The 6,621-nt window shown below is 37.1% G+C and overlaps 1 pseudogene; it reads right to left on the bottom strand.

Moving 5' to 3' along the window:
- Positions 1 to 8: 8 nt before the first annotated feature.
- Positions 9 to 1,252, bottom strand: LOC104982167 (annotated as a pseudogene).
- Between the last annotated feature and the right edge of the window lie 5,369 nt (positions 1,253 to 6,621).

Raw genomic sequence — 6,621 nt, 5'->3', positions numbered from 1 at the left:
CAGTAGAAATGGTTGATGGTGTTGGATCCACAAAAGGACAAGCAGGAGGTCAATATTACCTGCATTGTGCCCACCATAGACTCCCAGAAGTAGGGGAAAGTGACCAGGCAGATGCACAGGGACCTGGACATCCTTATCTTGTAATGCAGGGGGTTGCAGATTGCCATGTACCTGTCATAGGCCATAGCACCAAGCATGTAATACTCAGTAAAAAGCAGAGTCACAAAAACAAAACATTGTGCTAGGCACCCCGCGTAGGAAATGTTTTTTTTTTTTCTCTGATAAGAAGTTAACAAGCATCTGAGGAGAGACATTTGTAGAGTAAAAAATGTCTACACACGCTAAATGGGTGAGGAAAAAGTACATGGGGGTTTGCAGCTGGGGAGTGAATCTGGTTAATAAAATCATCCCAAAGTTCCCAGTCAGGGTGATGAGATAAATCAGGAGAAACACCATAAAAAGGATGGGCTGCAGCTCTTGTTGACTGCTAAGTCCCAGCAGAATAAACTCAGTCACCTATGTGCCATTGTGTAAGGGAAATGTATCCATTTTCAGACTCTCTAATAAAAGAAGAATAATGTCTCAGATATAAAAAGAAATAGGTTGTATGAAATTCAAAAATAGACAAAATAAATCAGCACTAAAACAGGTTTTCAAAAGAGAGGTCTAACTAAGCTGTTACTACCCTGAGAGATGAAAGAGTCTCTCTAAATGCCTCAGATGATTGGTGGTGCTGAGTAAACTGGATAATCTATTTCATGAGCATGTTTTGAAGTCCAAGCAGCATCAATGCAGGCTGCTCTGCAATCTCCACCTATCTCTACTAAAATATATAGAATCTGACTTAACTCTTTGGTGTCCCTCATTAGGCTATGGACTAGGAAGCACTGATGCTCAAACTACTGCCTTTGTTTGATCGTGACATAATGCTGGATCAGGGAATGGAGAAAATGGTTGGTTTTCTGTACATTGATTCTATTTTTGTCAGTAAAGGTGAACATTCCATAACCAGAGTAGTATACTCTTCTTGACAGCCTGTGTACATTTATTCAGATTCAGTTTCTTCCTTATCTCTTACTTATTTTCCAGCAGCAATAAACTTCTCCCAGTCCCTTGATAGTCTGCCCCTCCTATTTCCTTTGTTTCAAATCAACAATAGGTAGTCTAGGGTTATTTCTTTGTCTGGTCCCCACTATGATCTCACTGATCTCTCACTCTTTATCTTGGTGTGCACTGTGTTTAGCACCTTCATTGTTTGCTGTGATACTGTTTCTGTTCTATGCTTTGGTTTTCTGGCCACAAGGCATGGGATCTTGGCTCCCTATCCAGGGGCTGGACCAGTGTCCCTGAAATGGAAAGAGAAGTCTCAACCCCTGGACTGCCAGGGAAGCCCCTCACTAATTTCTTATTAATTCACACATCTCAGTTTATTTTATATTACATATATGTGTGTGTGTGTATTTCAGATTCACATTTCAATTAATATCATACCTTTGACTTCATACCTTATATCTAAACTATCTGAAAGTCTTGTCTGCTCTACCTTTAACACATTACTTATTGAATATTACAGCAGCTTGTCAGCATTTTCTCTGCTACCAGTCAAATCTAAGCTACTCTAATGCCTAAGCTATTATAATGATTTTCCCTCTTCCACATTTGAAATCTTCTATCCTCCAACATAAGCCAATTATCTTTTTTTTGCATATTTACTCTTTCTTTTAATTTTTAAATTATGAAAAGATGCTAACACATTTGCAGGAGACTTGGAAAATACATAGCAAAGTTATATATATTTCCAATATATATTATAATTTTTAAATAAGTAAATTAAGATATTTAGTTGGTGTTTTACTATTAAACTCTCAAAAATTAATTGAATGAATATACAAAGAAGTAGAAGGATATATTAGACTGAAAAGCACTGTGAACCAATTAAATATAATTAAGATTTGCACAATTTTGACATAACAGTGGGATACAAATTCTATTCAAGTTCCCATAGAGTATAAATAAGAAGACACTGGAACATATCCAGGAATATAAGATTGCCACTGATCTTTTATAAACACATATTACATCATGTTGGTGACCTGGTAAAATGGCACTACACTTTCCATCACATTTGGGTTTGAAATTTAACTTCTTATCAGGGTCTGCAAGGGGGTGTGTGATGTATTCTCATACGTTTCTCCAAATTCTTCCATCAATTTCTCTTCAGCCCTTTTTTCTTGCCACATTGACTGTCTTGTTGTGCCTTAAACATGACTAATATGTTACTACCTCAGGGCCTTTGCACATAGTGTTCTATCTGCCTAGAATGTTTTTCTCTCAGATCGTTAAATTATTCACTTCATCAGTTCATTTACATCTCTCTTCTCATGACACCTCCTCTGGAAAGCTTGTCTGGGCCTCTTGTCTAAGTTATTCAATAACCAAATAGCTCTCTAATCAAGCATGATGATTGATTTTCCTTATATCATTTATCACTTCTAAAAGTATTATTTTTTACAACCCCTTCCACCGTTGGAATACTAGTCACATGAGGAACTTTATTTGTGCTATATCCCCAGAATTTGGGTGAGTTCCTGAATCATGGTCAAGAAAACAGTATCCATTAGTTGCAGAAATGATGAACTGGTGGGGTAATCCTGCAATCACATCAGCTGATTTTCCATGATATGTATGTTTCTTGCCTCCCTGATGTTGCCAATGGAGACTGAGTTACTACAAAATTCTCTAGAGGGAGCACAAATAAGAGGTGATTTTAATAACACAATCTAGTGTTAGTGATAGTTGTACGTATTTTAAATCTCAATAATTAACAGCTAAAACTTGTACATTGAATCCTTGGAAACAGGTAAAAGTAAAAGCTGATTGAAAAAATGAGTTATCTTTAATCACTACAGTAAACTTTACAAGTCCAGAAGGACATAGAATGGTCACATTTCTTAAAAGACAACTCTATTGCTTTATTAAATTAATGTTTTAATAAATATAATACTCAGAGTAAGGGTAATCAATTCTGGCTTCACACTGGAATCAAATGTGGAGTTTCTAAAAGCACTAATCCTTGAGCCTTAGCTCAGCTGAGGTCAGTACACATACTGGCATATTTAACAAGCTTTCTACAGGGTTTTAATGCGTAGCCAGGGCTGAAGTGCTGCATGAGACAACTGAAATGATATGCTTGAATTAGGTAAGTTTTTAACACATAGATTTACCCTCTGAAAACTTACACTTTCCCCACTCAGTGATTTCTGAGATATTGCCACAAATTCCTCCTAATTATGGAACTTGCTGTCATCAACAGTACACAAAGTTCTTTTTCTATTATTCTGATTAAGACAAAATTCCAGCCTCTGACTTCAGTCTGTATAATATTCTGTTGGTTTCACAAAGCTTGTAAAGAAAATATGTTTCTGAGAGACTCCACAATTTTGCCTTGCACTCAAGAAATAGAAAAGAAGAGAAAACCTTATTAAGGATCACACCATTCTATTATTCATTACATGCAATTCAGGGCTTAGTTTCTGGGATTCACATGGGAAACACCCATTGCAAAAGTAGTGGTAGTATAGTTATTTTCCAAATTACTAGCAGAAGTAAGGGAGTGAAGGAGAAGGATTCATTTTTATCATTCTCACTAAAGTACTGGCCGAGTGGTAAAGAACCCACTTGCCATGGAGGAGATATAAGAGATGTGTGTTCGATCTCCATGTCTGGAAGATCCCCTGGAGGAGAGCATGACAATCCACTCCAGTATTCTTGCCTGGAGAATCCCGTGGACAGAGGAGCCTGACAGGCTACAGTCCATGGTGTACAAAGAGTCAGACATGACTGAAGTGACTTAGCCCAAAGTGTTCAGGGTAGTGAAAATGCTAGTGCAGATTGCTTGTGTTAATTGTTGAGATCTTCTTCTTCATTCAAAGAGGAAAGTGAGTGAGAAAATGGGAGGAATAAGAATATTCTTCCAAAAGATAACAGTTAAAGGTATAACATCATTACAGTTCAAAGAGTAGAACTACTGAAAACAACCACACTTATGCTTAGGGTAGGTATGAATTAAAGGTCTATATACAATGCAGGGGGATGAAATCCAAAAACCATAAATCCTGTATAGTTTTTTTCTAAGAATGTTGGCCAAATGGGATGATTCAGCTGGAAGTTCAATAAAATCCATAGCAGTGTTGGAAAGGGACACAAGCACAGCAGAAGAAAGCATCTTCCTCTTGAGTAAAGCAGTGTACACCTGCTTTGGTAGTTCTGATACACCAAAGCTACCACATTTCAATGCAGAAAACCTGATGCAAGACCTTGCAGGTGAAGAAGGAAATGTGTTCACAATTTTTTCCCTCTCACCTTTAATCTTACACTCATGTACCCAAATTCCTTTAAACTCATCCCTTAAAAATAAGTACAAAATTATCATATAAATTGGGAGTACATTTTCTTGTGCCAAATTCTAAGGCTCTAAGCTTACAGGGAAAAAAAACTTATAAGGGAAGCATGATCTATGAACTTCTTGAATACCTAGAATTTGCTAAAGCTCCACAGGTAAGCCTACTCTAAATCCTACCTGTGCTTTAGAAATTCACAAAGATTGTGAAATGGGTCTGTAACTAAGGTCAAGGGTGGTTGCAAGACTTGCTTGACCTCCCAATACATCACAAGTCACTTATTGCCTCCATCCAAAAGACTGGGGTCGATCTGCCTACTGTTGGATCTTCATGTGGCAATTCTTAACACTCACTACTAACTGCATTTTATGCTCCAAAGAATAAATATCAAACAAAGTTTCTTAAGAATTCTTGATTTTCAGAACTGTCAGACTTACCTACAAAGGGATTGTGATTTCTTAGCTCTGTGAAGGTCCCTCAAATAGGGGGATTTATACAAGAAAGGCTGGCTAACTTTGGGAGATTCATGCCAGAAGATTTCATCACAAAATCACCTAAGGGACATTATCAGTGCTCCCTCTGGAGGCATCAACAAAAGTCCCTTCTTAATTAATAGGAACATTGTTTACGGGTTAATCATTAGATGCACAAAGTGTTTTTTAGTAAGTACAAAAACACATAGTACTGATTTTGATACTAGGAATAGTTCTCAGGCAGATTTTTTTTTTTTTCAAATGATGAATGGGCTTTGTTTATCTTCAGCTAGAATAGTGTTTCCTTCTTCTGAATTCACATTGTTGTTTCCCTGCCTCCTGTGTGGTACATGTCTCCTTTCATAACCATTCTATTTATTTTAAAGATAATAAGTGTCTGAGGACAAATTAATGTCAATTCAGTATCCTGAGCTCCATTTGCTGTTTATTCACTAAGTTGTGTCTGACTCTTTTTTTGCAATCCCACGGACTGTAGCCCAACCAGGCTCCTCTGTCCATGGAATTTCCCCACAAGAATACGGGAGTAGGTTGTTATTTCCTTCTCCAGTGTGTCTTATTGACCCAGGGATCAAACTCAGGTCTCTATCTCCTGTGTTGGCAGGAGGATTCTTTACCACTGAGTCACCTGGGAAGCCCTAATATCCTGAGTAGCAATCTTTAGCAGTCTATAAACATTTTGAGTGCATAGTTAATGTTTAATAAAGAGGTATTGAATAAACACCTATTTTTGTGTGTGTGTAAGCCTGTAAGCCAGCATGGGCTTCCCTGGTGGCTCAGATGGTAAAGAATCTGCCAGCAATACAGGAGACCTGGTTTTGATCCCTGGGTCAGGAAGATCCCTGAAAAAGGGAACAGCAACTCACTCCAGTATTTTTGCCTGGAGAATTCCATGGAAAGAGAAACCTGGTGGGCTAAGTCCATGGGGTCACAAAGAGTCAGACATGATTGAGCAACTAACACTAACATTGAATAAATAACCAAACAATGATGCTATAGAGAGGTTTCAAATTACTGGCTTTTCATGTAAGCTGTACTTTACCTCATTTTCACTAATAATCAAAGATAATTTCATCTCATGGATTACAATTCAATTTGCAAGGAATTTATTTTTACACATTGAGATATAATTGGAGATGATTTAAATAAAATTAGACTTATTAGCACAGATGTGTTTAATTTATGATTCTTGATAACATGTAATATTTAATATTTAAGATCATATCTACATTAATATTTGAAAGCAGTCAACTAGTATGTCTGACACAGTTTCCTTATAATACTCTTATGAAAAACAAAAATAATATATTAGTTTTATATCTTGCATATGAGTAAGCCAATCTTCCTCTCCAATCTCTATCCTCCATTCATGTTTCACATTAAAAAGCAGGGACTATGATAGAGAAAAATAAAGACCCCTGAGTCATAACTTTGGGGAAAGAAATACTAATAATTGATAGAAAAAGCAAAAGATGATTCAAAGCCTTAGCAGATCTCTCTGAGACCAGTTGTCCCAACGTCCTTGCTAGAGTCAATTTGTTGGTCAGCCAAAGCAAACTGAAGTTTGTGCACAGCTTACTTAAACAGTTTACACTTGGGCTTGACTTAGTACTCCCACAGTTACTTCAGTCTCTATGGGATATGAACAGTAGCCAGATTTCCAAATTTCTAGTATATTCCAAATAGAGGAATATGAAGATAGCAACCATGTGAAGTCTGGGATATGTAGC

The sequence above is a fragment of the Bison bison genome, unplaced genomic scaffold (genome assembly GCF_000754665.1).
Source record: "Bison bison bison isolate TAMUID 2011002044 unplaced genomic scaffold, Bison_UMD1.0 scf7180017859916, whole genome shotgun sequence".
Lineage (NCBI taxonomy): Eukaryota > Metazoa > Chordata > Mammalia > Artiodactyla > Bovidae > Bison > Bison bison.
This window is presented reverse-complemented; position numbering and strand designations above follow the sequence as displayed.